The 24,461-nt window shown below is 45.8% G+C and overlaps 1 non-coding gene across 1 annotated transcript; it reads right to left on the reverse strand.

Moving 5' to 3' along the window:
* Positions 1-11,045: 11,045 nt before the first annotated feature.
* On the reverse strand, positions 11,046-11,152 carry LOC121149536. The gene has a single exon (XR_005882694.1). It is a non-coding gene; the product is annotated as a U6 spliceosomal RNA (small nuclear RNA).
* Between the last annotated feature and the right edge of the window lie 13,309 nt (positions 11,153-24,461).

Here is a 24,461-nt window from a genome sequence, read left to right on the forward strand (position 1 = left end):
CAAGTAAAAAATTGCTTAAAAGGAGCTTCAAAGAAAATTGACATTTTTGTAGTTTGCGAACATCTGCAAAGCTTTGCTAGATACTTCTGCCGTAGAAAATGGCTGGATATTCTAATTATTTATGTTCAATGAAATATTTTAAATTTACACCGCATCTCTTTTATTGTGTCATATAACAGCAGCAGCTCTTGGCTCTGGGACAGCCCAATAGATGGATTTTGAGCTTTTTCAAACAGCTCAGCTTTGCGCCAGCATTTAATTAGCTGCGATTCCATTTATTTCACTGTATACTCCAGCACCATGAACATTAGGCCTTAAATAACCCTGGGCTGAACAGATGCCAGTATGAGCTGTGAAAAAGCAATAAACAATGTGATGTAGTGCCTCACGGTTTTTATTCACTGTACTGACAGTCCCAAGGAGCCAGACTGCGAACATTTACTGATATCTGTAAAGGACCACTGATGCCTTGATTGACAGACACAGTTGTGGCCTTGCTTGGCTTAGGGGAACGTGAGCACTGCAGAAGGCTAGAGGCTTAATTCAGAGGCTTTGATGTCCTCAACTGTAAAATGGGTACCAGAGGAGGAGGATGACCTAGACAAAGGCCCTCGGCATGATGGACGTCTGGTTCTCTTGGGCTTTCTCTTCTACAATCCCGTGATTCTAATCACTGAGTGGGACTTAGGCACTCTGTTTCTGGGTGTGCCGATTACTCGGTTGCTGTCTCAGTGAGTGGTATTCTGTTGTTTTTGAATTAGATGGGGAGGGGGTGTATGTTCCCATTTTTCAGGATTATGCTCAGTATCCTCTCTCTCCAACCACAAATATTCAGTGTGAGCCTTCAGAGTGGCCAAGCTGGGGGTCAGTGTTGTGACACAACGAGTAAAGTTACCACCTGCAATGCCAGCATCCCATATGGGCACTGGTTGGAGACACAGCTGCTCCGCTCTGACCCGGCTCCCTGAGAGTGCTCCTGGAAAAGCAGTGGAAGACAGCCTGAGAGCTTAGGCCCCCACACCCACGTGATAAAGTTCCCAGCTCTGGGTTTCAGACCAGCACAGCTCTGCATGTTGTGGCCATTTGGGGAGTAGACCAGTGGCTGGAAGGTTTCTCTCTGGCTCTCCTTCTTTTTCTATAACTACGCCTTTCAAATAAATAAATAAATATTGTTTATTTATGACATTTTACTTTGTTTCCTACTTTCAATTTTTTAAAAAATATTTATTTTATTTTGATTGGAAAGTTAGATATACAGAGAGGAGGAGAGGCAGGAAGACCTTCTGTCCACTGATTCACTCCCCAAGTGGCTACAATGGCTGGAGCGATGCTGATCCGAAGCCAGGAGCTGGGAGCCTTCCATGTCTCCCACAGGTGTAGGGTCCCAATGCTTTGGGCTGTCTTCGACTGCTTTCCTAGGCCACAGGCAGGGAGCTGGATGGGAAATGGGCCTGCCAGGATTAGAACTGGTGCCCATGTGGGATCCTGGCACGTTTAAGGCGAAGACTTTAGCTGCTAGCCACCATGCTGTTTCCAGTAAATAAATCTTTTTAAGAAAGGAAATTCTATTTTTAAAATTAACTATTTTTATTGTTGATGATTTTCGCATAGTTGAAGAGGGTCAAGAGCTACATGAAGGTGAGTGAGATCACCATTTCCACATCTCTTTTTAAGAAAGGAAATTCTTCATTATTTCTGGACTACTCTTCTTTAACAATTTAGCCCTCCCCTCTTTTTTATAACAAATTTTGTGGTACCACCTCCTATCATTTTATTAAGTGATGGCACATACTACTTTACATGTATAACTAGAAAAGATTTTATGACTTAAGATTTTATCTATTGAGATGCTATGATTTTATGCCATACTTCATGGCAAAGATTGCTACATCTGTCGCCCCTTCTCCAATCTCACAACTTTCTCCAACATGTTCTTTGCTCACAAGCCAGGTTTTGTTCTGGGCAGTAATGGTGCAGTGTAAAACTAGAGTTCCCATACTTTCTTATAGACAACTGACATAGTCCTGGCCTATAGAAGTCCAGCAAATCAGTTCTTTTCCTGGAAGAAAAAAAAAAAAAAGAGAGGGTGGGGTGGATTTAGAAGACATACTTATTTTGTTTATAACGTTCTCCCTTTCTTTCTCCTGTGGAAGAAAACCTCAGTGGCTGGAGGCTCAACAGTCATATGACTATGAAGACAAGATCTACCTGCTGAAGATTGTGGAGCAGCCTGGGTCCTTGGTGATTTCCTTGAGCACCTGCTTGAGCTGTAGTCTTCTTGCCCCTTGGTTTCTGGTTCGGTAAGAAACATCAGCCTTAGCTTGGGAAGACAAAGTTGTCAGGTTCCTATCAGAGCTGTGGCTTGGTTGCTGAACAAACATAGCTGGAGTCCATGAGTTGTCTAAAGAAAGAATCCTTGTCGTTGACCTACACAACTGTGCATTCCGTGTCAACGACTAAAGGTTTTCTTGTTGTTGTTACAAATATTCTTCTTTACTCCTTGTGTTACTCACTAGTTTTTAATGTGATTAACTTTTGAACTATTCTGTAAAAATAAACAATAACTTGTAGATTCTAAGAAGAATCTGTTTGCTCAGATTGCTATTGATTCGTTTCTCTGTCATTGACATTGGCCTTCTTAGAGACCCTGCACAAAAAACTTGTGAACAACACGTGGCGTATCCTTGAGGCTCTCAGGGAGAAGACAATGTCATACAAAGCTTGGTTTTCAGGTTGTTTTGTTTAGAGCATATGGAGTTGAAGGTTCCCTCCTGCCTTCAAACAGCAGCAATGAAATGTTTAAAATAAACATTTTGTCAAAGTCAAAGGCTGTGGGAGAAATGTGTTTTTCACACCATTGACAAGTTGAGTTTGCTTTCCTGTTAGAAAAGTTTGAAAGCTCTTGATATTCCACTATGAAAGGATCAATGGCTTGAAGGGCTTACCCCTGCCCCTGCCAGGTCTTTGAGAGTGGGCTCTGGAGTGTCTAATGAGTAAGGGTGGGCATTGCTGGAGGGTGGAGAGGGAGTGAAAATGAGCCTGTGTGAAAAAGTTTGGCATAGCAAATTTGGAAAAGCAGGGCCAGCTACTTTCCTAGGCTACTGTGTCAACAGACCAGGCAGCTTAAGAGAATAGATACATTTTTTTTTGGCCTTACAGTTCTGGAGGCAGGAAGTTCAAAGTCAAGGTGTTAGGGTCTCCCAATTTCCCCACATTGGAGAGCGACCTAATCCTACCCATCTCATCTTTGCTTGATTGCTTTGGTGATGATCCTATTTCCAAACTGGATCACATTCTGAAGTCCTTGAGGATTAGCATTACAGCATCTTTTTGGGCTTGGCACAACTCAAGCTGTAACGTTGGATAATTTTATGGGTCAACTTGATTGCGATGAGCAGATAGTTGGTGGAACTGGTGGCTCAGGAAGAGACTGGTGTTAAGTCAATTGAATGAGTAAAGAAGATGCCTTGGGCAGGGTGAGCTGGTGAACTTCATCCATCTGTTACACATCAGATTGAGCAAAAAGGGAGAGGAGTGTGAATTACTTCTTTCTGTTTGGGTTGAGAACTCCATCTGCTCTTGCTTGCATGCCAGTGCTCCTGATTTCTTTTAGACTTGGATTCAGACTTCTGTTATTAGGCCCCTTTGTTCTCAGACCTCTGGGTTTGATCTGGAACCATCACATAGGACTTCCACGGTCTCTGATGTGCAGATGTCAGACTGGGGGACTGCACAGCCTCCATAATCTTATGAGCCAGTGTTTTATCATCAGTTTCATTCTTTGTATCTGCATATGATTGGTTCTGTTTCTATAGAGAACCCTAATTAATAAATAGGATTTCTTTCTAAAAAAAAAAGATTTATTTATTTTTATTGGAAAGTCAGCTTTACAGAGAGGAGAGACAGCAAGAAAGATCTTCCATCTACTGGTTCACTTCCCAAGTAGCTACAACAGATTTGAAGCCAGGAGCTTCTTCTGGGTCTCCCATGTGGGTGCAAGGTGCCAAGGCTTTGGGTTGTCCTCTACTGATTTCCCAGGCCACAAGCAGGGGACTGGAAGGGAAGCAGAGCAGCTGGGATACCAACTGGTGCACATATGGGATCCTGGTGCATTCAAGGCAAGGACTTTAGCCACTAGGGTACTGTGCCAGAATCAACATACTAGTTTCTAAATAGAAACTGAAGTACATAGGAAGGAGTTTATCTTACACATGCCCTTTTACTAGAATTTTTAAGCAGGGGAATAAGAGACTGAACTTGATGCCCTTTGATGTAGGCGCTTTCCCTTTTCTTTTGACCTTCCTCCCTCCCTTGCTGTCACTCTCCTGTTGCTTACCTTTAGGACCACGGCCTTCCATTTGGGTCTCCCATTCTAGTGATGGCTTGAAGTTCTTAATCTTTCCTGAAACCTTTCCTGGCATCAACAGTGCTAGATCATTTTTCGTGATTATCTCCCTCCACTTGGGTTGGAGTACATGATGCTTCCTACTATCATTTCTGGTAAGTTTTTTTTTCCTCTCTCTTTTAAAGATGTATGTATGTATGTATGTATGTATGTATGTATGTATGTATTTACTCAAAATGCCAACTAACAGAGAGAAAGAGAGAGAGATAGAAAGATAGTGAAAGATCTTCTGTTTGCTGGTTCACTCCTTGAATGCCGCAATGGCCAAGTCTGGGCCAGACTGAAACCAGAAGCCAAAAACTTCTTCTGGCTCTCCCATGTGGGAGCAGGGACTAAAGCACTTGGACGATCTTCTGCTGCTTTCCCATGTACATTAGCAGGAAGTTGGATTAAAAGTGGAATAGCTAGAACTTGAACTGGTGTCCTTACGATATGTTGGTGCAACAAGCAGCAATTTTACCCACTATGCTACAACACCAGCCCCTGGGGAGCTACTCTTATATCTCCATTTGCAACTTTTCTTTTTTTAATACTTTCCTTGGGTAATAGCTCTTTCCCTCATATACTGTTTCTCCCTATCTTGGAAAATGTCAGCCGCACTTCTCTATCCACACACATCTATAGAATAGGGCTATTGGTTCATTAGGAAGCTGTGAGATTTTCCTCTAGCAAGGAGAAGACTCTGGCCCCACAGCAGAGCGCACTCCCTGGGGGGAAGCCATAACTTGTATATATACAATGGACTGTAGAGAGAGGGAAGAGAGAGATGCTTGCAGGGCGTTCTCGGGAAGCTTGATCTTCCCCCCAGAACAGGCAGAATGCTGCTGTCTAAAGCAGCTTAGGTAAACAAAGTGAGCTCTTGTTAAAAACAGGCTCAATATTCACACCCTATTACACACGGGGAGCCCTGGGTTGCTCTTGATTTAAGTGGACCCATATATAAATTTAATGGGGGGCATGGGAGTTGGAAGCTCAGAGAAGTTGGTCATTGATGTATTAGTTTTGCTCAGGCTGCCGTAAGAGACTAACTATCGCAGTCTGGAAATCCTAAGTAGCACACATTTATTTTCTCACAGCTGGAGGTTAGAACTCTAAGATCAAGATGCTGGTAGGGCTGGGATCGTCCAAGGCCTGTCCCCTGAGCTGACAGATGGCCCCCTCCTCCTGGTGTCCTCACGTTGTCTTTGTCCTGTGGGCACTCAGTCCTCTTGTCTGTTTTTGTGCTGCGTGTACGTTTTCATTAAACTTGGCCTCCTTAGAGGTCTTATCTCAGTTCAACAGGTGATGCCCCCAGTTGGGTTGCTGCCACCACGTGGGAGACCTGGGTTGAGTTTCTCCCACGTGAACCAGTCTCAGCTATTTTAGGCATTTGCAAAGTGAGCGAGAGAAGGAATGTTCTTTCTCTTTCAGTTTCTTAAGTGAATAGGAAATAACCGCAGATGTAAAGACTATCTCCTTATACAATGCCCTTCTGAGGTATCAAGGGCAAGCCCTCGTTTCCTCATTCATGTACTTTCCCAAACATCCAGCACCTTGTGATATGATGTGAGAAAAGCCTGTTAGATAACGGGGCTGTTTGTTATATCTTCCTACTGCAGTAAATGTCCATATACTTGGTAACTTAAAGTCACAAAGCTTTGGGTCTGATGTGATAGCCTAGTGGCTAAAGTCTTTGTCTTGCACATGCTGGGATTCCATATGTTCACTGGTTGTTGTCTTGGCTGCTCCACTTCCCATCCAGCTCCCTACTTGTAGCCTTGAAAAACACTAGAAGATGGCCCAAAGCCTTGGGACCCTGTACCTGCGTGGGGAGACTTGGGAGAAGCTCCTGGCTTCAGATTGGCTTAACTCTGGCTATTGTGGCTTCTTGGGGAGTGAACCAGAGGATGGATGATCTTTCTCTGTTTCTCCTTCTCTCTGTAAATCTGCCTTTCAGTAAAAATAAATAAATCTTTGGGCACACTGGGCTCAGTGGCTACTGTCCTTGCCTTGCATGCGCTGGGATCCCATATGGACACCAGTTTATATCCCGGCTGCTCTACTTTCCATCCAGCTCCCTGCTTGTGGCCTGGGAAAGCAGTCAAGGACGTCCAGAGCATTGGGACCCTGCACCCTCATGGGAGACCCAGAGGAAGCTCCCGGCTCCTGGCTTTGGTTTGGCTCGGCTCAGCTCTGACCATTTCAGCTGCTTGAGGAATGAACCAGCAGATAGAAGATCATTCTCTCTGTATCTGCTTTCTGTAAATCTGACTTTCCAAAAAAAATAAATAAATCTTTACAAAACAAATTACAAAGCTTTACTCTGTCTCAGGATCAGAGATTAGGACCCACACTCAGCATTGCTGGGCCCCCATCCAGGCATCGTCAAGGCAGCGTTTCCAGAGGCCCTTCTTCCAGCTGTTGGCATCCTCAGGTGTGTGGCCATCTCATGTCAGTCTCTGTGTCTGTGGTCATGTTACCCTTGTCTGTCTGTATGCACCACTCTTCCCCTGCCTCTCTTATAAGGGCCTTTGTGATGTGTAAAAGGCTCATGTGGATAATCCAGGCTCATATCCCATCTTGGCTCACTTACGCCTGCAAAGTTTTTGTTACATAAAGTGATGCTTCTAGGTTCCAGAGGTTCAGACCTGAGGCCTTTGGTGCCCCCATTCAGTCCACTGCTGACTGTGTGACAGCCAGCCAGGGACATTCGGACCTCAGGCACCTTCTTCTCACTGGACTGCCGTTGGTGGACAGACATTTGTTCCTGTAGGTGTAACCTCTGCTTGTTAGAGAGGTTCTTACCACTCTCCCTGGCCAGTGTTGTGTGAGGAACTGTGCAGGTTGGTCTTTGTGCTGCTAGAGAATTCTGGTCGTTAGCAAAGACATAGAAGGCAAGAAATGCCTGATCAGTGAATTTTGCTTAATGGCCTTGGCCCAGAGAGGTGCCCTGAGGTGTGTGTGTGTGTGTGAGTGTGTGTGTGTAAGTGGTGGAATGTCACTGTGTCCTTGTGTCCCTGTTAGAGAGCCAAACATGTTCTTCCCTCAACTTTGGCGTGTCTCTTTTGCCCTGGAATCAGGGTCAGTCGAGTGCTGGGTGTTTGACATCGTCTACGGAAATCTCATCTGGGGCCAGGTGTCTGTTAAGGTACAATGTGGAATGCCCAACTCCATGCTGGAGTGCGCGGGTGTGAGTGCTGGGTCTGATCTTGGTTTTAGCTTCCTGTTAATGTTCACCCTGGCCAGTGGTCAAATACTCAGAAAGATATACAGAGATTAAGAGCCAGCAGAAAAGAAGAAGGGAGATGTATTTTACTATTAGCTCCCGTTTTTGGTTATTACTCTCTCTGCAGTTCATGTTTGACAAAAGTAAATGAAGGGAGAAGTTGATGGCTTGGATACTTGTCCTGCGCCACCTAGCTGGGAGACCTGGATGGAATTCAGGGCTTGTAGCTTTGGGTCTGGCTTAACTCTGTCTGATGTGGGCATTTGGGGAGTGAACCAGCAGATGGAAGATCTTTGTTTCTGTCTCTCTCTTGCTTGTTAAAATAATAACAAAAAAGAAGTAAACAAGATATTTTAGAGAACAAACATCATGTTGGCTGTGAAGTTCTTCTAACCCCAAGAATGGGGTGAAGTACTCCTTCACCAAGCCTCTGGTCCCCAGACACTGCCTGGGGGGCGGAGGGGGTGGGGAGGCACAGGAGGGACCCCTGCCGTAGCTCCGTGCAGTGGCCATTGGCTTGGTCCTGTGCCACGCAGGGAGCTGAGGGAGGCTTGGTTTGACCCCCAAGTCTTCTTGGAGTTCTGTTACCCTTTTTCCATCTATATCTCTGAGATCTGGCTATGCTGTTTGCTATTGCAGAGGTTTTAGGAAAATGTTGTAATTTAACAAAGGTTATTGGCTTTGTTCTCCTGGTGCTTCTTTAATTAGGCAGCTGACACAAGCAAGGCAGGGTTTTGACATTCAGAATAAGGGTTAGAGTTGTACTTAGATCTAAACTTGGAGTCACTAAGGACCCACGGGGAAACTTTCCCATATCCAATTAGCATTTAAATTTGAATTTATCAACTCGGCTCTTAGGCTGGAGAATTTTCTCTTCTTTTACCATTTCCAAGCAGGAACCGTAGAGACAGAGAAAGTTATCAATATAATAATAAAAATGTCATCAACAATAAAATACAACTCTCTTCATGTCATTTCTTAATCTATATTCTGTGTGTTTGTGGGCCTCGCTGGATTCTCTGTATCCCTTCAATCCCAGGAAAAATCACTTGATCCCTTGCCTGAAGCTGTGTTCACAGTATGCTCACCACTGTTGGATTCGGTATGCAGAGGGCGGTTATACTGTCTCCCCAGGGAGGGCTATGTATTTCTAGGTGTTTCCTTTTTGAGTTAATTATGGCCAGCCACTGCCTACCTGTATTCTGCATGTGGCTTCCATCTGGGAGATGTGACCCGTGGAGTCGTGCTGAGTGATACGTGAACGCCATCTGCTCACAGGCTGGGGTCCTGTGAGATGCTGGTCCTTCACCCCCGACAGAAGGCGATGACAGGAGTAAATAAGTGGATGGATGACAGTCCCTCTGCTTTGAGCTCTTCCCTAAGAGTCACTGGCATCCACCATGCAGGCAGGCTGGAAGACACAGCAGGGAGCACTGAATGTGGGGCTCCAGGACTGCGGCTTCAGCCTGGGAGCTGGTTTTCCTGAAGACCCAGGGATTCCTCACTGTGGTGTTACTGAATTACTGACAGTTCCCCTGTATAACACGATTCCCTTCTGGGTTGCTAAAAATGATCCTAAGTTGCATGATGGGATAAAAGGCCTTAAAGAATGCACCCAGAGGTGGGAGCTTGGCTCAGCTGGTGTGCATTGGAACAACGCGTCTCAAGCCCAAGGCCCGGATCTTGGCAGCAGAGGAAAAAGTGGATTTCAGTGGAAAGCTGAGTTGGTAAAACTACAGACTGTCCTCTTGCTTAAGCAGTTCCAAGGGAAACTTGCATTTGAGGTGTGTGTGGGGGGGGAGGGGCATTCATTTCCACAGCTTCTTGCTTGAGGGGCCTTAACACTTGAGTCAAGGTGTTTTGTAATTGGTTAGTTGAGAACTTCATGGGCCTGGGAGAGGTATCAAGATAACAGAACATTAAAACAAAACAAAACACCAAAAAACCACTGGCAAACTGGCAAACAAAGAGAAGATACAGACTGAAGCTGAATGTGTTCCCTTGCTTCTGTCAGTTTTCACTTGTCCTGCCAAAGTCACCTTACCTTCCAGTCCTTTCTTCCGGGGTGTTTTTGAAAATTACAAGAATTCAGGCCCAGCGGATTGCCTAGCGGCTAAAGTTCTCACCTTGCACTTGCTGGGATCCCATCTGGGCGCAGGTTTGTGTCCCGGCCCTGCTTCCCATCCAGTTCCCTGCTTGCGGCCTGGGAAAGCAGTAGAGGATGGCCCAAAGTCTTGGGACCCTGCACTCACATGGGAGGCCTGGAAGAACTCCTGGTTCCTGGCCTCGGATCAGCTCAGCTCCAGGTATTCGGTTACCTGGGGAGTGAACCAGCAGATGGAAGATCTTTTGCCTTCCTTGTCTCTGTGAATCTGACTGCTCCCACTCCCTCCAAAAAATCTTAAAAAAAAAAATGATAAGGATTTATGATTGACCTCCAGTGAATTCCGTTTGTAGAAAGCTATCCACAACTTTGTTAGCCTCAACAGTCAGGATTTAGTGATTTGGTGTCTTAAGCACACTGAGGTTTTCTTAAAAACAGATTATGACTTAACCCATTCCAGTGGGTTAATAACACCGAACATCTTTCTTGTGCCGGGAAAATTTACATATGTCCTTAACATGACTTGTATCTGTGAGTCAAAACACTTGATTAAAAAATCTGTTTCATCTAAGGGCATGCGTAGTAACAGTGTAATATCCAGATGTGAGGATGCAATGCAGTATGCATCTCTACTTGCAGATCAAAGAGACGCCAATGAAACTGTTGAATATATTTTGACAAGAGGATGCTGGACTCTCTGCCATTGTCCATGCGCTCAATGATGGGCTTATAACTGTTTATGAAGAACTATACTATTTTAATAGCATAGGGGAAATCAGTGTGTGAGGGGAGGGGATTTAGAGAAGGGGATAAAGGAAATTCCAGAGCCTATGAAACAGTATCATGGAATAACAGTCATAGCAATAATAATAAATGTAAGATTAAAATAAATGAAAAATTAAAACAAATCTGTTGTAAACAGAATCGACTAGCGAGTGTTGCAAATTATTGTTTTGCCTCAAGAAGGTGCTCCTGGTGATCTTGGTCCTTGTTCGGATTTTTTATGTTGAATACAAATTTTATTATTGAAGTTATTCACAATTAGTGAATTTTCATGCAGTTTTGACAATTGTATGGCATCCCTTACTGTTCCAAAACCTTCCCTTTCTAAACTTTATACAAGCTTGTCTATGGGTCAGTATGCATTTTAGGGGCCTTGGTCTCCTCCTTTTGTAATTGATTGTTATAAATTTGCTAGAAATTATTTGAACAAGTGATTGTTGTCTTCTAAAGAATCATGTTGCTCATGAGATGCTGGTGTTTATTCTGCTGGCGTTGTCTAAAATAGAGAGGGAGTTTTTCCTGTTTTGCCAGAGCCACATACATGTTTTTTAAATATGGAACGCTTCATGAATTTGCATATCATCCTTGCACAGGGGCCATGCTAATCTTCTCTGTATTGTTCCAATTTTAGTATATGTGCTGCCAAAGTGAGCAGCATAAATTTTTTTTTTAATTTTATTTTTATTGCTATTGGAAAGTCAGATGTACAGAGAGGAGGAGAGATAGAAAGATCTTCCATCTGCTGATTCACTCTCAAAGAGGCTGTGAGGGCTGGAGCTGAGCCGATCCGAAGCCAGGAGTCTGGAGCCTCTTTTAGGTCTCCATGTAGGTACAGGGTCCCAAGGCTTTGGGCAGTCCTCAACTGCTTTCCCAGGGCACAAGCAGGGAGCTGGATGGGAAACGGGGCAGCCGGGATATGAACTGGTTCCCATATGGGATCCCAGTGCATGCAAGGCAAGGACTTTACCCACTAGGCTGCCGTGCAAGGCCCAGAGCCACACACATTTAAAAATTCTGTCTCTTTACTTTTCCGGTCATTTTGGATGAAAAAGTTGCTTTCATTGTTCACACTGTTTACTAACTTTTACTGAATTCTATTTGGCTTGTCTCTCAGAAGTCACATTCTTTAAAGGAAAAATATGTCCTGTGTCGCAGGACAGACAAAAGAACATAGAACATACTCTAACCAAAACGTTTTGTGCACCAACATGCATCACTATCGGAATAGTAAGTACTGAAGCATTGGGGGATCGGCGGGGGAAGCTACTTTGAATGTCATATGCTTGTTAGTGAAACACAGCTGTGCCGTGAGTGAGGAAGGAGGCCTGGGTGTATAAGGTAAATGTGCAGTGTTGGGTCGCAGCACAAGGAGTCAAAGGCAGGCAGCAAGCACAGTGGATGGACCGCTACCTGCTCATAGTAAACTCTGGCTTTGGGAGCGGGACCAGAGGGAGAAGATGGGGCAGAGAAACTGCAACCTCTTAGGATTCAGACTGGGTATGGTTTTGCTGGGTTGCTATGGTTGCTGGTGAGCCAGTTTTTACGGATGTGCAGCATTCCCATTTGGGCTGGTTGAAGAGCTTGAATGAAAAGAGTTATTGTATAACATAGTAAAACTGATTGAAAAAACCACTTGCAGGAGTGTGATGCGATGGATGGGGTGCCCTTGGGGACATCCGCAGCCCTTACAGGAGTGGCTGGGTTTGGGACCTGATTCCTCTCTGGATTCCAGCATCTTGGCAATGCACCAGAAGTGGGTGATGGCTCAAGTACTTGAGTCCCTGCCACTCACATGAAGTGACTCTGGTTGTCACAAAGCTCCCGGCCCGGCCCAGCCCCTGCTGCAGAGGGCCTTTGGGAAGCGATCCAGCTGATGGGCGATCTTTGTCTCTGTTGCTTTGTATTTTAAAATAAATGAATAAATCAACTAGAAAAAAATGCCTTGCATCAACGTTTTTTATTTTTTATTTCTTGATCTCTAAAGAGATGAATTTAAGTCATGAAATGTGGATTTCCAGCCACATTGCTCTATTCTTTTTTTTTTTTTTAACACAGTTCTGTTTTCTTTTTAAAAAATATTTATTTATTTATTGGAAAGTCAGATATACAGAGAGGAGGAGAGACAGAGAGAAAGATCTTCTGTCTGCTAATTCACTCCTCAAGTGGCTGCAACAGCTGGAGCTGAGCCAATCCGAAGCCAGAAGCCAGGAGCTCTTCCAGGTCTCCCACATGGAAGCAGGATCCCAAGGCTTTGGGCCGTCCTCAACTGCTTTCCCAGGCCACAAGCAGGGAGCTGGATGGGAAGCACTGCTGCCGGGATTAGAACCAGCGCCCATATGGAATCCCGGTGCGTTCAAGGGGAGGACTTAGCTGCTAGGCCACCGTGCTGGGTCCTAAAAAAAGAAATTGAAAATCTTACCTAGAATCTGCTACTGCTTGTGTTCGTTAAGATACAGTATGTCAGTGGCTTAAAATCTGTCAGTGCTTTGGGGGGAAGCACTTTGTATTGCATCATTTTAGAATTCTTATAAAATTTCAAAATATGAACTTAAACAACATCTCAGTTCCAGGTTAATGCAAACTTGAAATACTATTGTAAATAAACAAGATTGTCACTTGTTTTGAAAAAAAATCTGTCTCCAAATGTACTGCAGCAGTTCCCGCAGACAGGGCAAACTGTCCAGGCTGTGTGCAATTCCACACTCAGGCACTAGGCGGTGCTCTTTGAAGGCAAACTTGGGCTTGGTCACTAGAAAAGAAGGCTGGGTTCTGCTGCTGAAGCATAGTCATCGACCCTGGAGCGCTAGCCTAGTGGCTAAAGTTCTCCTTACTTTAAAGCGTTGGCATCCCTTATAGGCACTGATTTGTGGCCTGGGAAAGCAGTTGAGGACGACCCAAAGCCTTGAGACCCTGCATCCGTGTGGAAGCCCTGAAGAGGCTCCTGGCTCCTGGCTCTGCTGCAGGCCATTGCGGCCACTTGGGGAGTGAATCAGTAGATGGAAGATCTTCCTCTCTGTCTCTCCTCCTCTCTGTATATATGACTTTCCAATTAAAAATAAAAGGCATAGTCACCAATGTTATTCTTGTTTAGGAGTAAGATATTCAATCTATTAACCAAGAGAAATGGAGAAGAAATGGTTTATTTAGATGCTGTAAAAGAGAAATTACGAAAGAAATCTCAAAGCCCCTATGACCGTAGAACTGGAGCTCTGTGTTTTGTAGAATGGCCCAGAACCCAGGAAATCATCAAACACCTGCTGGAAATAAATAATAATCAATTCTGTATCGAATATTTTCAGCTCATTGTGTGTATATATTTGAGTATATATCTATCCTAAACATTTATTTTCAAAGATGGAGACACTTGGAAAAGATGTTCCCTTCGCTGGTTCACTCTCTTTGCCTGTAACACCAGGGCTGTGCCAGTCTGAAGTTGGAAACTCAATTTAGACAACCCGGGGGGTGGCAGAGACCCAGGGAGTCTGTCGCCCACAGAGCGCGTTGGCAGGAAGCTAGAAACGGGAGGGAAGCTGGGACTCAGATGCAGGTGCCTCGATACGGGATGGGGGTGTCTCCAGCAGTGGCTTAGCGGGCTTAACTGCTGCGTCAGGTACCCACCGGGACAGATAGTTCTTGACAACAATTGTCCTTGTTCCCAACATGTGCCTTCACATTCTACTGCCCCCATGTGGATGGAGTGGGTGCAGACACAGTGGGGGATGCATCTGCAGCAAATCGCCCCTGGGCTCACCAGCCCTGTTACCAGAACATTCTGGGGCTGTGAGCTGCTAGAAGCCGCATAGGTCCAGGAGCCCTGGGTCCTGGCCCAGCTCTCCCTCTGGGTTGTGCGGTGTCTTGTGGGGCCGCCATTTCTGGGCCGCTGAGGGAGGGGCTCTTTTCCACTTCGCCTTCTTTTGGTTCCCCCACCCAGGGCTGCTCCTCTCACCTCTGCCCCTGGGGCTTTGCTGTCTGCTGTCAAAAGGAATGAGCTTCCTTTTATTTTGATCTGTGGTCATGAGAATATTGTTATGTATTACAAAGGGGTGAAACAAGAATGAGAAGTCATGTTAATAGGATCTCAGTCATACATACACATATACAAACACATAGATATAAAACACATTCAAATTTAGATTTATTTTTATTGGAAGGCTGATTTACAAGACAAGGAGAGACAGAGAGGAAGATCTTCAGCCTGCTGATTTACTCCCCAAGCATCACAGTGGCCGGAGCTGAGCCTATCCAAAGCCAGGAGCCAGGAGCTTCTTTCAGGTCTCCTGTGCGGGTGCAGGGTCCCAAGGCCTTGGGCCATCCTAGGCTGCTTTCCCAGGCCACAAGCAGGGAGCTGGATGGGAAGCGGGGCTGCAGGATTAGAACAGGCCCCCATATGGGATGCTGGCGCTTGCAAGATGAGGATTGGCTGATTAAGCCATCATGCCGGCCCCAAGACCTCGGTCTTTAAACAATATTGCAAGGCTAGGCTCTCACTTAGTGGGAGAGACTTTGGGAAATTCTTTGGTCACAGGTAATTTGGGTTTTGAAGAAGAATGTCTTTTAGCACTTTGTTGGAGAAACCACCCATCACACCCATTGCTGGTGCGGGAGTACTTGGAAAAGCACTTCCTTCTCCCCTCATCCATCCCCTTGGCGTAACTAAATGGTGCTGTGAACCGCTTTGTACGAGGCTTCAGACAAGCGGAGTTAGTGAGAATTCGATTAGCCCATCCTCAAGGTCTTCGTTCATTGCTTACCAGGACTGGGACCTCTCAGCTTACAGCTATTGCAGTGGGTGGAGCCGAGGCCTGGGAAGTCCTTCAGACTCAGTGTGCTGAGCAGAAGGCTGGATGTTTGTAAGACAGGCTGCTCGCGTATTCAGAGTGAGGTGAAGCTAGGCAGGCGACAGCGTGAGATGTGTGGATCTGGGAAGTCACAGACCACCTGTCGGTCCTGCCCCTGTGCTAAGAAGTGACACACTGCATTGTTTTAGAGAGAATTGCTGGGCATGGTAGCCTAGTGGCTTAAGTCCTCATCTTGCATGCACCAGGATCCCATATCGGCACCAGTTCTTATCCCGGCTGCTCCTCTTCCCATCCAGCTCCCTGCTTGTGGCCTGGGAGAGTAGTAGAGGATGGGACCCTGAAGTCGTGTGGGAGACCTGGAAGAAGCTCCTGGCTCCTGGTTTCGGATCAGCTCTAGGCGTTGCAGCCACTTGGGGAGTGAGCCAGTGGATGCAAAATCTGTCTCGGTTGCTCCTTTTCTCTGTAAATCTGCTTTTCCAATAAAAACAAACAAATTTTAAAAGCAAACCAAAACCAAAACCAAAACCAAAAACCAAACCAAAACAAAAATACCCCTCCTGGGTTGCCCATAAACCCAAGCAGGGAAAACTCTGAGGCAGCTGTTTCCAGCCTGCCTTTTCCAGGCACCGAGGGGGGAGAGGGCCTTTTGCATAATCCAGTTCTGGAGGCGTCCCCACGCTCAGTGTAGCTACTCCACACAGTCTGTGTGACTTGAGCATAGTTAACAAACGTTCTATTTCTCCTCCCGTTTGTAGGTGAGAACACGGAATAAGCACGGCCCTTTCCAAAGGTGAGACGAGGAAGGGGACGCGTGTGGGACACGAGCTGCCACAAAGCGTTTAATGTTCAGGACGTACCCTCAGTGAAAAATCATCTGACATTATGTATAACTGTAGTTCGAATCTACTCAGCATTATTTGAAAGGCAGAGACAAAGGAAGGTAGGGAGGGAAGCAGGGAGAGTGAGCGAGCCAGTCGGCCTTCATCTTCTGGTTGATTCCCGTAAGCACACAGTTGCGTGGTTTGGCCGAGGCCTAAGCCAGGCAGGAACTCATTCCAGGTCTCAGGATCTCGGTGAGTGGGAACCCAGCCACGCAAGGCGTCCCTTGCTGCCTCCCGGAGTTACATCAGCAGGAAGCCGGTACTGAGAGTGGAGCCAGGACTCCTGCCCAAGGACTCTGATCTACAGTGTGGGCGTCTTAACTGGTGTTTTCACTCCTGGAGCCAAAGCCCGACCAGAATCTGTCCCTTTTTGTTGTTGTTGTTGTTGAATGGGTTGGTAGCAGTCAGTGTAGCATCATTTTAGGAGGAGAGGGTCTTCTTGGCAAAATATCTGAAAATATCTGATTGTCCTTCCCATATGAAATCTTTCACTTAGGTGAAAGAATTACTAACTCCAAGGTCTCTTTGAAAAAAAAATTTTAATATATAATTTTTTTTATTATTATTGGAAAGTTAGACATACAGAGAATAGAAGAGACAGAGATGAAGATCTTCTATCCGATGATTCACTCCCCAAGCAACTGCAACAGCCGCAGCTGTGCCGATCTGAAGCCAGGAGCTCAGAGCCTCTTCCGGGTCTTCCATGCGGGTGCAGGGTCCCAAGGCTTTGGGCTGTCCTCCACTGCTTTTCCAGGCCACAAGCAGGGAGCAGGTTGGGAGCAGAGCAGCCAGGATTGGAACTGGCTCCCATATGGGATCCCGGGCACGTGCAAGGAGAGGACTTTATCTGCTAGGCTACTGCGCTGGGTCAGGAAAAATTCTTAAACCTCTGAGTGATAAATGACGTAGACAGCATTGCTATTCATTGGTACTTCAGCCTGAATTAGTATAGAGAACAGCTTCCTAGTGGCCAAGTGAGAGGAAGTTGTAGGTGAGAGGCAAGTGTGCTCTGGGTGTGGAAGTTGTAGCGGCAGGACATTCCAGCTATAATCTCTTCCTGCGTTGCAGTTTCCCTCAAAGGATTCTATCTAGGCACTCTTGCTCTGCAGCAGGTGGCAAGCTGTCACTGTCTCCTTGCTTTTAGTGCCAATCCAATTACTGGACCGTGCAGCCTGATAATTAGAGAGACATCCATTCATCGGCTGCATGTCACAGTGGCCACTTTCTTTTGACTTTAAAATGACTGTTAAGCTTATTCATTGTATTGTCTTCTCACAGCTTTTAATCCTTTTTTGCTTGCAGACTAATCTGATATGCCTTGTTGGGAGCCTCTGCGGGAGAAGGGCAGGAAGAAAAATCTTGGTGTCTGTGGAAGACTTTAGTTTTTCCCTTAACCCTCTTCCCTTCAGATTGTTGCCAAACACCATCCTGCCCCCCCTTACCCTTGACAATTAGCAGGAGATGTTGTTATAAAGGCCCCATACAAGGGGCGTTGTGGCTCTATGGATGGAACTGAGTTAGAGAGAGAGAGAGAGAGAGAGAGAGAGAGAGAGAGAATCTTCCATTTGCTGGTTCACTCTCTGTTGGCCACAATAGCTAGGGATAGGCCGGGCCAGAGCCGGCAACCTGGAACTCCAGCTGGGTCACCTGCATGGGCGTCGGGGGTCCAAGCTCATCTGCAGGGAACTGGATCACAAGTGGAGCAGCTGGGAATGATTACCTGAGCATTGCAAGTGGGGGCTTAACCCACTGCACTGCAAGGGTTGAGCAACAGCCCCAGGCACTGTGATTTAAACCCCTTCCACTTCATAAGTTCTGGTCTGTAAATGCAGCCCAAGGGATAAATGCAGCTCCTTCTCTCAGAACACAGCACACCCAGGCCCACTAGCTGAGTCTCTGGGCGGCCTAGTGCCACAAGGCAGAGCTGAGTGGCAGCAGAGGCCCCGTTGCCTGGTAAGCCCGAGAGCTTATTTGGGGTCTCTGAAGAGTGTGTTGACTCACCTCTGCTGTGGTGCTGCACGTCTGAATCCTTGCCTGCTAACCCTGTGCCCCTGTGACCCTGTGACCTTGTGGCCGTGACCCTGTGACCCCGTGACCCTGTGACCTGCTCCAAGAGCCTCTTGCTTTCCTGACTTTGGCTTCTCAGCCCCTTGTCTTCATGCATCCAGCATCAACTCCAATGGCAATAATAAGCGAAAAAGGTAATAAAGAAAGGGGAACCGGTAACTTTTTTTTTTTTTTAACAAATGTCAAAGAAATCCTACCAGCATTCTGACATAAAAAAATGCTGGTGGCTCTTTATTTGCATAAGACTTTTGTTTGGGAAATTCATCTGTAATCTGTCTGAGTTAAAGTCCCATTTGTCACTGCTGACAGGATGGTAAAATAGATTTGAAACCTTTTTCCTTTAAGGAAAATAGAAGGCTTCGCTGAACTTGACATTGAGCTGAGGCTTTGCCACTCTTCGGAAAGTGTCACTTCTGAGTAATAATTGTGTGCAGAATGAGAGTTGGACAAAATAATTATCCCTGAAAGAGGGTTTTGTTTTTTTTTGCTTAAACAAGATCCATTTGCCTGAAAGGCCCTACCTCCCTGAGCCCCTCAGAAGCGGGGGAGGCTTTGTGCTGGGGCCTGTGTCACCAAACAGCCCTCACTCTGCTTTGTCACTTAGCCGGGCTTGTAGCACAGAGCACACAGTACCACATGCATGGCAAAGAACCCTGGTTCCACTCACGCAGCACTGGCAAGTGCAACACTAAAAGAGTATTTAAAAAGAGATTCATTTATTTGAATGTAGAGAGAGAAGGAGAGGGTATAGAATATGCTAGAAAGACAGACACACACACACAGATCTTGCCTCTGTAGCTTTTCTCCACAAACGGCCACAACTTCCAAGTCTGGGCTAGCCTGAAACCAGGATCAGGGACCCCAGCCTGGACTCCCACGTGGGTGGCAGATACTGAGACCCAAATATGTGGGCTGTCACCCTCTGGTTCCTAGGCACCTCAGTCAAAAGTGGAGTAGTGAGAACTCAAATCTAATCTCTGATTTTGGGATGTTGGTGTTACAAGTGGCAGATGAACTTGGCACACCACAACGTCTGCCCCTGAGTGAAAGGTACTTTTAAGTCATTGTTTCCCACTTCGAGAGCGTGTAAGGTTCTTGTGGCCCCTTCACCTGGAGCCCTTAACAGGTCTGTGTTAGAACAAGAACCATGGCTGTTCCATCCCAGGCTCCCCGGTGCTAGGCCCTCCCTGGCTTTCTGTCTTAAACATTGACTGTTGCAGAAGTAACTTCACCAGAAAAGGCATGCCCCTTTGTCATCTTGGCTTTTCTAAGGTTGAGGAACGATGGCGTTGGGTTCAAGGTTATAGTTCATCTTTATGTTTGATCAATTAAGGAAAAGATCTCAAATAGGCCCATTCAGAGGTTTGCTTACCCAGACAGGAAGACAGAAAGTGCCCAGGGACAGGGAGTTGTTGCTGTGCTGCCCCATTTCCTCCAGGGGGGAAGGTGGTGGTCGGCTGGGGCTGCCAGGCTCACATGCATGGTTGCTAAGGCCTCTGTGAACTTGCCTTTGGTTTATAGATCATTTGATTGTGCGGAAGGACTCAGAAGTCCCTTCCCAGGCAATTGTCACATTCTTATACTGTTGTTTCTCTAATCTTCCGTGTCGTCTTCTTTTTTCAGTTGCTCATGTCCATCTACTCTGTTTTACACAGGCTTGCTATACATGTGATAGAGTCAGGAGAAAGAAAATCAAGAAAAGGAGGGTCGGGGGTGATGGGAGAATGGCAGGGACCACACAAACCTTGGAGTCAAAAGAAAGCAATGAAATGAATAAAGTGAAAAGAAAGAAGATATAGCTCTACCCAGTTGAGAGGCCAAAGGAACCTTGGAAATCCACATAGGAGGCCAACATTATGGCACAGGGGCTGGTGATGCTGGCATCTCATATCAGAACACTGGCTTGAGGCCACAATTCTGCTTTTGATCTAGTTCTCTGCTAGTGCACCCGGAAATTCAGTAGAAGTTGGGCCAAGTACTTGGGTCCCACCCATCCTTGTGGGAGAACAGGATGGAACTCCTGGTGCCTGGCTTTGGCTTGGCTCAACCCTGGCTATTGCTACCATTTGGGGAATAGACCAGCAGGACGAAGATCCCTCTCTCTTTCTCACTCTGCTTTTCAAATATTGTGGTTTTCAAAACATTTATAAACTATTTTTAGTAGATTCAGTATTGTTCATAGATACAAATCTAAGAAGATGATAATACTGATAATACTTTCCTCCCTTCCCCACCCTTCCTTCTTCTCTTCCTCTTTCCCTTTCTCTTTTAGTTTCTGAGCTAGCATAATTTTAATTTATATTACAGTAAAAGCCTTACCAAATAAGAAATTGAGTAAGTAAAAAGCAAAACAAACAAACAAACAAACAAACAAACAAAAAACCACCAAAACCCTAGTTTAGTGGGAATATGGGCAAGGGCTATAAACAGTACTCAAATGTAACGATGACCACTCCCCAATTTATAGTATTTAAAAGTAATCACAGGTCACCGAGCTATAGTAGTATACCAGTCTTACTCATTGGTTTGATAAAGGCATAGAAAAAGATTTATGAAAGTATACTTACAGCAATGCTGATACACATAAACATTTTTTTGCTTGCTTTTATTTTTTTAAAAAAAGATTTATTTATTTTTATTGGAAAGTCAAATACACAAAGAGAAGGGGAGACAGAGAGGAGCTGAGCCAATCCAAACCCAGGAGCCTGGAGCCTCTTCAGGTCTTCCACAAGGAGGCAGGGTCCAAGGCTTTGGGCCATCTTCAACTGCTTTCCCAGTTGAAGCTGAGAGCTGGATGGGATGCAGGACTGCTGGGATTGGAACTGGTGCCCATATGGGATCTCAGGGCATGCAAGATGAGGACTTGAGCTGCTAGGTTACCGTGCCAGGCCTATTTTGCTTGCTTTTTGAATTTTCTCTCCTTAAAAAAATTTAGCTCCTACATATAATGGAGACCCTGCGGAAGCTGGCTTACTGTGCCTGGCTTATTTCTCATAACATGATATCCTCCAGGTGCCTCCATTTTGATGCAAATGGTAGAATTTCATTCGTTTGTAACTGAATAAGATTCTGTTGTATATATATCACATTTGCTATATCCATTCATGTGATGATGGAGAGCTTGGTTGATTCCACGTTTTGGTTGCAGTGAACAGCGCTGCAATAAACATGGTTGATGCAGGTATCTGTCTGATACAATATCTGTTTGATATTCACGTACCCAGTAGAGGATCTGCTGACTCCTATGGCAAATTTTTAGAAGAAATATGCACACTGTTTTCCACAGGGCCTGCGGTGATTTGCATTCCTATCGGCATTGCACAAGAGCTCCCCTTTCTCCACATCCTTTGAACAACAGCCATTAGGACAAGGAGTGTGAGTGTGATCTAAAACAACAACAAAGAAGTCCCTATAATAGGCCACCCTGTGCTTGTCTGACTGCAGATGAGAGCAGTGGAGAGGGGCAGGGCAGAAAAAAGGAAGCTATTACAGCAATGTGTCAGGAAGAACAGGCCTGGGTTCAAATCCTATTTTAGCTGTATTTTTGCTGTGTAATCTCTCCCTGGGCATTAATTCTACTACAAGTAAAATTCATCTAACAATAAATACCCGCCTAGCATAGGGTATTGTAAATATTTATTGAGTGTAGAGTATTTTAAAGTGCACAGATCTGAGAAATTGTGTGTGTGTGCGTCTCCCATATTGCCTGTGTCCCACCTGGGGATCTTGTCTTGCTTTTTGCCTCTGTTTCCCCTTTTCTCTTCTTCTCTCCCTCCCTTCTCTTTCCCACCCTCTCTTCCTGCACCTGGCCAACTCAAGAGTTCCTGTCCCAGGTTGCAGAAGACTTTTTATTGGACCCACATCAAGTAACTATCCCTTCTGTGGAAGAGATTCAGAAAAGGAAATAAGCAGATCTCTCCTTCCAGTGGCGAGGCAGGAGTGAGCCTTGAGCATGCCACAGTTATCCAAGGGCGAGGCAAACGCAAAGCTCTGGCAGCAGGCCTAAGCTGAGCTGAGTTACGTGTGTAGCGTCCCCCTCAGTATCTGGTGATCTTTGCTTAGCAGCTTGTCGTGATGCACTTGCTGCTAGTGGGAATTAAGAGAAGGCTGAGGCAGGGCTCAGACCAGGTGAAACCTGGACTGTGAGAGGGAAACCGAGGGAATGCCAGGCACTGCAGGGCACCATGGCCACTTCCATTTGCTCCTCTAGTCGTGAAGCCTTGAAGGGGTGTCTTCAGAAGCAGGGTCTGAAGTTCATAGTGCACCAACTTGGGTCTTTAGAAGGGAAGCTGGCTGCTTGAGGCAGCTCGTTACTCATCCTGAGCCAGGGAGACCGCGTCCATTTGATTTCAGATGGCTGTATTGCGTTCCTAAGCTGCTCCAGGATCTCTTTGGGAATTCCATTCTTCTGTAGTGTAGATTTTAGGCTGCCTAGAACTTGCCTTTAGGGTTGCTAATGTTGAAACTTACAAAATGGGGACCACAGAGGAGGGTGCATCTGCATTTGGCTGAAGAAACTAAGGACTACAATACCTTGGTTCACAGTGGCTGCAACAAATGGGAATTTCTTTTTCTCATCTAAGAAGTTTAGAGGTTGGTGCCTGCTGCTGCTGCTCTTGTTTCTTGGGCTCGATAATGTCAGGACTGGAATCTCTGAGGAAATCCTGGTCTTTTTTTTTCTTTTTTTCTCGCCTGTAGGGGATATGATTATCTGCCCCAACTCCAGAAACCCCACCAACAGTGAAGGGGCAGTGCCTTGCACATTCGTCTCTGCCATTGGGAATCAACATGTCTACAAGCCCACATCACTGCTGTGTCTCAGACACTGGGCTTATGTGATCTGCCTATCTCCAGCCATAAAAGAAACTAAGAAAAAGACTAGAGGCAGGTGTTAAGATACAATTTATCTATCTATTTATTTATTTTATTGGAAAGTCAGATATACAGGGAAGAGGAGAGACAGAGAAAGGTTGTCTGTCTGCTGATTCACTTCTCAAGTGGTTGCAACAGCCAGAGTTGAACTGATCTGAAGCCAGGAGCCTGGAGCTTCTTCTGGGTCTCCCAAGTGGGTCCTGGGTCTCAAAGCTTTGGGCCATCCTGTACTGCTTTAGCAGACCACAGGCAGGGAGCTGGATGGGAAGCAGGGCTGCAGGGACATGAACCAGTGCCTACATGGGATCCCTTTGTGTGCCAGGCAAGGACCTACCATGCTGGGCCCAAGATACACTTTTTTAAGATTTATTTTTATTAGTTTTTTTATTGGAAAGGCAGATATACAGAGAGGAGAGACAGAGAGGAAGGCCTTCCGTCCGATGATTCACTCCGCAAGTGAGCGCAACGGCCGATGCTATGCCAGTCGGAAGCCAGGAGCCTCTTCTGGGTCTCCCACGTGGGTGCAGGGTCCCAAAGCTTTGGGCCATCCTGGACTGCTTTCCCAGGCCACAGGCAGGGAGCTGGGCGGGAAGTGGGGCTGCCGGGGATTAGAACCAGCGCCCATATGGGATCCCGGGCATGCAAGGCGAGGACCTTAACCACTGCGCCACCGCGCCGGGCCCGATACATTTTTTTTTAAAACAACTTTTTTAAGATTTATCCATCTTTATTACAAAGTCAGATATACAGAGAGGAGGAGAGACAGAGAGGAAGATCTTCCGTCTGATGATTCACTCCCCAAGTGAGTGCAACTGCCGGTGCTGTGCCGATCTGGAGCCAGGAGTCAGGAACTTCCTCCAGATCTTCCAATGGGTGCAGGATCTGAAAACATTGGACCATCCTAAACTGATTTTTCCCAGGTCACAAGCAGGGAGCTGGATGGGAAGTGGAGCTGCCGGGATTAGAACTGGTGCCCATATGGGATCCTAACGCATTCAAGGCGAGGGCCTTAGCTGCTGGACCACGCTGCCGCCAGGCTTCTAAGGTACAATTTTCTAAGGCACTGCAGCATGACTTTCAGATATAGATAAATGATCAATATGAGAGGGAAGGAGAAAAGGACTATCATTTTAATGTTAGAATTGTATGTATGAACTACAGCGAATTTATTCAAGATTTAAAAATTAGGAATGTGTCAACATTTATTTTATGAATGAGACAACTGAAGTGATTCAAAGGGGGATTTTGAGGGATAATTTCCTGACATGAATTTGCTAGGTTAGAAACAAAACTAGTTAATTTCCAATAGGACAATAAGGCAGTGACTTCTGGTATTGTCTTCAGA

The sequence above is a fragment of the Ochotona curzoniae genome, unplaced genomic scaffold (genome assembly GCF_017591425.1).
Source record: "Ochotona curzoniae isolate NIBS_2020 unplaced genomic scaffold, NIBS_Ocur_1.0 scaffold_4701, whole genome shotgun sequence".
In the NCBI taxonomy this organism is placed as follows: Eukaryota; Metazoa; Chordata; class Mammalia; order Lagomorpha; family Ochotonidae; genus Ochotona; species Ochotona curzoniae.